Consider the following 9308-nt stretch of genomic DNA (forward strand, 5'->3'; position numbering starts at 1 on the left):
GACCGTTAAAAGAAACAAAATATTATAATATATATATAGAGAATATTATAATGTAATCATTTAATTATATTATTTAAAATTATACAATTGAATATTAGAATCCATTTTTTGGTATGTGCTGCTATGAAGCCATGCTGGGTCCCACTGATCCAACTTTTATGATCATTTTACGAAAAAATTATGATTGAGGTACTTTCTACGTTCTTCTTTTTTTCACCTGCTGTAACTAAAATTCCGAACACAGCTGTATTTTAATGAACGGAACCATGATTTGAGTGAAATGTTACCGGCAGCAGTCAAACTCCATGGTTAAATGTTTTGGCAGAGTTGGGAGAAAGAAAATATTTTCATGAAAACCTAAAAGTTTAATTGTTTCATTTGAAATGTTTTATTTTGTTATGTAAAGTTCATAGCTCTCTTTAGGTGGTGTCGTTGGTCAACAATATTGCTAATGTAAACTGTCCCGAGTTATACCATAGACTGTGGGTGATTCCTGTAAAGGTTTGCCGGGAAAACAACAGTTTTGCCTGCATTCAAATCTAGTTTCAGTCTACCTAAGCTCAGATCCAGCCCTCGGCAAGATTTAGATGGCGTCCCCATACGACCAAAAGTAGCTGCTTTCAGTGCACCACGAGTAATTTCCTTGGCTATTAAGTCAGGGACCAAACTTTAGGCCTATCTCACGACGCATAATTATAGATAATGCCATCTGCCATTATTTATGCAGACAGGTCAATAATATGAAAAATTGTATCGACGATAAAAAAGCTATTTAAAAAAGTTAATTAAAACAGAAATCTGAAAAAAAAAAACCTTACAAGCCCCACATGTAACCAAAGTTAAAATGATCAAGAAAACAGGGTGGAAAAAAAGCCTGCCTTTTGAGTACAATCTGGTATATGTGCCAATAAATGCTTATTGTGGCACAGTATTTGTATAATATATGTAATTAATCCCACAATGCATATCATCATTCATATTTATCATTCACAAAAACTTTCCAATGCACTTTATTTTGCAAATAGATATTATTAATTATCATTATTATACTGAAATACCATGCTGACTGCACTAGAAAAGAACCCTGGGGCACTCCTGTACATAATGACACCAAAACAGAGGTGATACTACCAAACTGTAAGCACTGGGTTATCCTGACAGGTAGTTCTCAATTCAATGCCACGGCCTGGTCTGAAGGTCCAATAGTAAAATGTATCAAATGCTTTGGATAGAACTATGAAAAGTGCAACACAGTATAGTTTTTTTTTTTAATCTAGGGCCTCAGTAATTTATTGATTACATTCATGGCAAGTGGTATTATGTTTCTTCCTGAAGCCTGAGTGGACAGAAAAAAAGGTCGCATGGAAAAGGGGATAAGAGCCAGCTGCCAGGCTCCATGGGCACATACTACAAAAATATATATTTGTGGCCAGCTTTTCTTCACTCTAGTGAGCCAACTATTGCCATGGCAATGCAAGAGATTGTCAGTTATGGGCATGATGATAGGGGGCGTCCCTTTTTCCCTTCCTGCTTGGTGATGTTAACTGGCATTGAGGACGGCTGTGGCCGGTAAACAAGTGGGAGTAGTCCCCCTTACACTTTGCCTTGCCTTCGCTGTCTTCTGCTTTTGGCAACTTTTGACCTCTCCGGCTGCTTCAACACTGGGCCCCTCGTTATCTACGAAGGGAAGTTCATCCCACCCCAAATGTGGCTCTGTGAGTACATCCCTGCGCTTTGACCTGGTTACTGTGACCATACCCTCACTGACACTGGCGGCCATGAGGTCCTGACGGGCTGCAAGGTCTCTGCCTAAGACAACCTGGGACCACCTGGGAAGAGGTACTGTTGGACTTCAACTTGGATGGTCACACGTGCCATAGGGTATTTATCCTTGTCTCCATGAATGCACCACAGTATTACTTTACCACCATTAAAAATGACATCCTTGGGAAGACAATCCAATCCAACCATGGTGTGGCTACTGCTGTTGTCTAATAATGTCTTATTGTAAATGAGCAATGGACCCCAATAGTGTGTGCTTCCTCAGAGCAATTATAAGGTCAGGGTCTCCAGTGTATATATTTATAAATATCAAACTAGTTAGTTACTAAAAATGGAAATACTTGGAGAACACTTGCCTGTAGGGTCTTTCTAGTGATTTCTAGAGGTCTGTTTGCTCCAGCAGAGCAATCCGTTTAGACTCTTAGGTTATGCATTCAGGGTAAGGGAGCTGGTCATGTAAGGTAATGCTGAAATGACCATTAAAAGCTATTTGCCAGTTATTTTTTCATTTTTTGTCTATCTTGTCCTGAAAGCTCCCCCCACCCTTAATGCAAGGCTGCAGTGGGAAACACAACCAGCCAAGTTTTATTTTTAGTTGCTCATTACTTTTATGTAGACATACATGTCTACATAAAAGTAAAAAGTGTGTGGTTTATAATTCATATTCTTTAGCCCCATCCTATTATGTTATTTGTGTTCTTTGTTGTTCTACATATTCTGTAGCGTGTGAATAAAGAGCATTGCTTACCATGTGATTATTACCTAGTTAAAAAGACCCTATGCATTCTATCGAGTTCAATTCCTGTGGGGTAAAGGGACATGTAAAACAAAGAGAATGGAGCAGAGGGAGAATGTGAAAGAGAGATGACAACAAACCATCGTCAAAATGTTCCGGCCCTGCAAAAATCGTGACGTGCAGCTCTCGAAGCGTTTTAAAGTTCTTTGTCCTGCTCAGTGAAACTTTGCATGTATGTGTGTGTGTTTGTGTGTGTGTGTGTGTGTGTGTGTGTGTGTGTGTGTGTGTGTGTGTGTGTGTGTGTGTGTGTGTGTGTGTGTGTGTGTGTGTGTGTGTGTGTGTGTGTGTGTGTGCACGTCCTTGCGGGCACTTATTTGTGTGATTGTGTCTGTATATGTCTTTGGCAGCTCAGCTTGTCCCTCAAAGAGTTTGAACCCTCTATGTGTTTCTCTTCCATTCTTTTCCTGGAAAGAGAGACAGACAGTGTGTGTGTGTGTGTGTGTGTGTGTGTGTGTGTGTGTGTGTGTGTGTGTGTGTGTGTGTGTGTGTGTGTGTGTGTGTCTGTGCGTGCGTGTGTGCGTGTGTGTGTGTGTGTGTGTGTGCGGTGTGTGGGGGTGGGGGGGTGAGAGAGAGCGAGTGAGCAAGAGAAAAGACAGAGAAAGATAGAGGGGGAGAGAGAGAGAGAGAGAGAGAGAGAGGGAGAAACAGCACCACTGGCGCCAGAAGTCTGGAACAAGCCTGACATGATTTGAATTATAGAAGCAGAGCATGAGGGGGAGGTGGAGAGGGAACGGGAGGAAAGGAGGGGGTCTGGGGTTTTATGTCAGTTTGGGTGTATTTCAATGTTTGTGTGTGGCAGACTAAATTCAGCATCAAATGGTTGGTTAGTTGAAACACATTGTTTAAACCAGACAAAAGGAACAATGCTTTATAGTGGGTTGTTTTTTTCACCCTTATTTAAATTGATAACATTTGATAAATAAGCCTTGATAAATTATTTTATTTTCTGTACAATTTACATCAGTATATTGCACAACATGCTTGCTTCAACTGTGTGAAGATCATATGACTATTAATGAGTATAGTCTATGTTTTGCAATTAAACTAAAGCCAAAAGAGTAATTCGTCCACAACTCAGTAACTGCAGCCAGTCACACAGCCTAAACAGTGAACTTATACAAGAATCTTGAACAGAAAGAACCCGAGAGCCCTGAGTCCCACATTGAGAAGCTTTGTGATGTGTGTACTGTACGAGCTGTACGGCTGTGCTAAAGGTATGTCATCTGAGAGGTATTTTGTGTTTAACTATGTCTGTGTAACCAAACCAAAAAAAATCTGCATACTGGGGTAGAAGTACAGCTAGCTTAGCCTGTTCTTCTTCCGTACCGCCTATGAGTAGTTGGTCTAGTGACTACTACTGACTGAATGTCATTGTCTGATCTATGTTTTCTTCCTGGTCGGCTGAGATATGCTGGAAGTGTACCTCCGGCCAGTCATTGTCAACACACTCAATCTTGAGCTAATATGCCAAGTCTTGTCCTAGGATGTGACCATACATCCTCCTGAGAAAAATTCACCACCTGCACTGAAAACACAAGCCTAATGGCCTCAACTAAAGTATCAAGTACAACAAGACCACCTGGTAAAGGTGTCTGGCCTCCACTAACATGCAGATTCAAATGCCGATTTGATTCCCTTTACATTGACTGTGGCAACAGAACAAGCTGGTACGAAAAGCTCAACACTGCCATACGCACCACAGATTAAATACCATGTCTCAGCCTTTACTCTGTGTCAGGGTCTCTGCCAGTATCCCTAGTTCCAGCATCAGTTAATTACCATCCAGCAGATTCCTGGATCATCTCTAGCTCCCTTTGTCTGTCACTGTCACTATTCCTCCCACTGCATAGCTGACGCCCATTCTGCAATCCAGCCAGCCGTCTTCACCTTACTCACTACCTTACTTCACCTCACTCCACAGCCAGCAACAACAGCTTCTTCTCCTCACGCTCCTGTCAGCACACCCTCTTTGACATCTACTGCTTATGAGCCACACCTTCCTCCACCTTCTGAATGCTCCCGAGTTGCCTATATTACAACTGCTCTCTGTGTATGCACGGGAGTGGGCTACAGCTACATGTGACTCAGGCTCACCTATTTGCTCCGAGAGAGAGCTGTTTATGCAGGAGATGAGGGGGTATTTGACCATTCTGTAACAGAGGTGTGGCAGGTGTTCTACTTTAGATTCGCCAGTGTAGACAAATGGTTTCTGATTGAGCATGGCTGCCACATGGTCGTGGAATAGTAAAGCTCTGAGGTTTCCCTGCTCTTGAAAGGGTGAGTTGGCTTCCAGAAAGTGTCCTGCTAGCCTTGATTCTCTGATTGAATTAGCCACACATAAAGATGGCTGCCTGCGTCAGTGCTGGAGAGGGAGGGGAGTTGCCAGTGTACTTCAGAGGGCAGAATCCTCTGTTGCACCCACTGTTTTGGTCCTAGCTCCTGAACCCCCTGAGCAACTCAGGAGGATATCTTTGAACACCTGCCTATACTGTGGGAGGTCCGGTAATTATGCTGTCACCTGTCCGTTAAAAGGTCTTGCTCATCAGTCATCCAGGAGGTACTGGTGACCAGCTCCCAAATCTCCTGTCAGTCGGTCTCTGCTTCCTGTGGTGCTACAATGGGGAGATCAGCAATACTCACTCAATAGACAATCAATAGACTCTGGAGCTGAAGAGAATTTTATAGGCATCTCCTTGGTCCAGCAGCTGGGGCTATCTGTCTCTGAGCTCCAGCAACCCCGAGAAGCCAATGCTCTCAATAGCCAGACTCTGGCCCAGGACACCTGTGCCACTGTTTCTGTCAGTCTACTCGCCTCAGGGAACCACTATGAGTAGATCTCACTACATCTCCTCAACTAACCTAAGGTACCTGTTGTTTTAGGCAACACATGCCTAGTCAAGCATTATCCACAGAAGGATCAGTAAAACCATTCACCAGCAATTCTAGTGGCAATCCATGAAGAACACCCAAAGCTTTGTGGTAGCCTGAAAACCCTGTGTCCAGGGGAAGACCAATCAGATGCCTTCTGATCTGCTCAAATCCTTGCCTATTCCCCATCAGCCATGGTTACTGGACTTTTGCCATCTGACGGTAACACTCTGGTATTGAGCATAGTGGATCGGTTCTCTAAAGCAGTACACATTGTACCTTTGTCTATACTGTAAGTTACCTACAGCTAAAGAGACATCTCGGTTTATGATAAACAACATAATAAGACTTCATGGTTTACCTGTAGATGTGGTTTCTGATCCTGTTATGGTTAATTCGTAACCCCCACACAAAAAGAAACTGATAACATGTTATATTAAACCACCAATATTCAAGGTATATGTATTAAAAGAAAACCTTTTAAAATTATGCTTATAAAACCCCAAAAAACGAAGGAATAAAATAATAGAAAGAATATAAGTTTTCTTCAAAAACAGGCCTAAATAGAATACCAGCCAAATGTGACCCACCGCAGACTTAAGGGTCATTTGGTGGCTTTAAAAAAAAAAATGTTTTCGCATCATTTGAAAGTGCAGAATTAGAGCTTCCAAACAAGGTGTCAGCTGTGCAAGTCAAGCAAATATTTTTAAAGCTATGACTTGGTAACAAGGGTGTGGCAAACTGTGCTGACAATGCTGGTAGGATGATGATGTCCTGCATGTTTTTAGTGGGGGTCCTTACTGACTGGAGAACATGCAAACTCCACATGGAAAGGACCCTAATCGGGAGATAACCTACCAGAGCACAGTGCCAACAGCACCCCAGGTGGGAATTGAACCCAGGACCTTCTTGCTGTGTCATATTAATCTTTTTGATCCAAAGTTGACAATTGGTAATCAGATTTAAAAACAGAACACAAACGTCACAATGTCTCTGATTGGTGGAGCTTGCTGTTACCATGTTTACCGCACTGGCTGACGGGTACAGTGCACCAGGCACGCTAACACTGATATTTATATCCAGTTCAATTGTTATGAATGAAATTCATACTGAGGGTCCCCACCAAACTTGAATTTGAACATTGATCATCCAATAGAAAAAATTGAAACCAGTATCCTGCTTTTATTTTGTGCTATTCAGAATGGAATTTAAACCCTGTATTGTAAATTTTAATACACCCATGCCCCCCCCAAAATCTCCCCGAAGTGGCGTACTTTCGTCAGGTTAGATATTTCGTATAAGGGTTCTATCTGCCAGTATGTGAAAATATCCCCATTCATATGAATTGGTTTAAATGATGTTTTGTGTAGCACAAAAAATCTCCATATTCACAATTGGTATAAATTTTGTTCTGTATAGCACAAAAAAAGTCTGACAATCGTACTCCCAGAGATGATTCAATAGATTAATTTTCTCGACGATGAGCATGAAAAACCGTGATTGTTAGGATCTCGACTAGGAGGGACCCAAATGCACATCACGTAGACCGTAGACAGACCGGGGTAAAGGTTTATTAGGGAACACAGTCGAGACGCCAGAGGGGGTCCGGTCGGCTAGGAACGGGTCCGAGCCAGCAGGGCTAGCGGACTAGGTGGGGTAGGACAGGACTGGACAGGACTGGTGAGGACTGGGACGGAGGGATCCAGGTGGTTCCAGGTGTGGAGGCGGAGAACCAGGCTGGATGGAGCAGGACAGGAAGCCTTGAGCGAGGAGGGAAGGCAGGCAGGTTAGGACACGACGAGATACTATGAACTAGGACGGGACCAGGAGAGACATGAACACAACTAGGTTCGCTAAGGATCTGGCGATCAGTGGCTGGGGAGCCGGAGGATAAATTCTGCGGTAGATGATGAAGGTAATAGATCCCAGGTGTGTGGAATTGGCCGGAGGGAGGAGCAGCAGATGGGATAAGAGCGGCCTCTAGTGGTGCTGGGAGGCCGTGGGCTTAACAGTGATACTGGGTTGGTAGATATACAGTGGGAATGTCCATCCAAGTAGAATCAAGTCTATGTAGCCCTTAATCACAATACAGTTTCAAAGGGCTTCACAAACCCACATTTCACAGAGAAATCAACGGCATTCTCTAGTCTGAGCCCTTATCCGGCTAAAGAAAGGAGGACATTATGCCGTAGGACATTTCCTCTAATGCAGGTTCAACTTCTAGAATGGGACTTGTTTTTTACTTAGTTTTATTTATTTAATATTTTGTTACTGCTCTGTAGTCCTACACTCTACAGTGAGGTTACTTCCCATGCTCAAAAAAATCTGCTCTGGAATTAATCTGTATGGCCTCAGCATGGTCCAGCAACCAAAGGCATCTGCAGACAGCTGTTTGATCAGGATATTTGTGTAAGGCAAGCAATAAATATCATCCATTAAAAAATCTGCATTGAATCATTTAGGAACTATTTTCAAATAAAAACTTGCATGACTTTATTCATTTTTGCTAACTTCAGGTGGATGCTGCTTTTCTCGTGAAGTCACTATCACCCGTCTTCAGTGAGAATGGTACAGAGAATCCAGTCAGTCAGAGAGTCCAGTGATCAACTTTCTGCAGGGCGTTGTACAGGACATGGCAGATGAAAGTGATTCATTTGGACAAATTAATAATGTTGTCATACTAAAATAGAGAACGTTAACTTTTCTGAGGATTATGTTGCATGCCTCAGGTTGAAAAATTACAAAGTGGAATTTATTAGAAAGGATTGGCATTCTTCTGAATTAAAGCAATTAGTTGAAGGAGTTGAGATAGTTTCAAGTCCTCTACTTATCAATGCATTGGAGAGTAGGTCATTATGAATTAAAGAGTAGCAGCAGTATACACAATAGTAAAAGTACTAGTTGTAGAACTAGAAGTAGCAGCACAATTTTGACAAACAATATCAGCAATACCAACAGAAGTAATAGAAGCAGTAGTACAGTACCAACAGTAGACATAGCGGTGTTAGTAGTTCTGTTAAAACTTCTGGTAGTAGCTGCCTAATATTAGTAGTACTATAAGTTGTAGCAGTTTCAGTAGTGGTAGTAGTAGTAGTAGTTGCTGAAATATTTTGGGCAGTGTTTGATACAGTACTCAGTAGCAATTGTAGTAGGAGCTGCAATAGTAGTTGCAGTAAAAAAACAGTAGTGATAACAGTACAAGTAACAGAAATAATAGCATTACAAATTTTACTAGTTGTAGTAGCGGTTGTAATAGCTGTGGCAGACTAGTACCAGAAGGGTGAAGATGAAGACATTGACAAGGCAGAAAGACATACCAGCGACATGCATATTAATGTTGGTGAATTCTGCCAGTGGCTGACAGGACAGTCTCATATCTCACTTACTCATGCAGACGGGGAAGATTTCAGAATTGTGATGGAATCATGGAACACAATATTAAAAACAGTTTGATAATACTGTGTTCCATGATTCCACTCTCTGCCCATGGGTAGAGGTTTAGGGAGGGAAACAGAGTCCTTTTTGCCATGGGTTGCCAATATGGCGAGCGTTTTTATTATATCAATAAACGAAAGGCTCGCTGGCCAGAAGAATAAATAATAATAATAATAATAATAATAATAATAATAATAATAATGGTGGTGGTGGGGGTTTCGGGTGTGGGAGGAATGCATTCCACTCTCTGGCTCCTGGTCGGCTGACGAGAACGTGCACTGCTCTTTCTGCAAGACAGACAAATGTTAAAAAAAAAGCTCCCTGCCCCAAGTTGGACCAATCAGGGTAGGGCAGCTTGGTGGCCGTTGGAAAGGGAGGCATGCTATCATCTGCAGCCGGTGCTTGACCATGGCCCTTGGTCCGCCAC

The sequence above is a fragment of the Zeus faber genome (genome assembly GCF_960531495.2).
Source record: "Zeus faber genome assembly, chromosome: 17".
Lineage (NCBI taxonomy): Eukaryota > Metazoa > Chordata > Actinopteri > Zeiformes > Zeidae > Zeus > Zeus faber.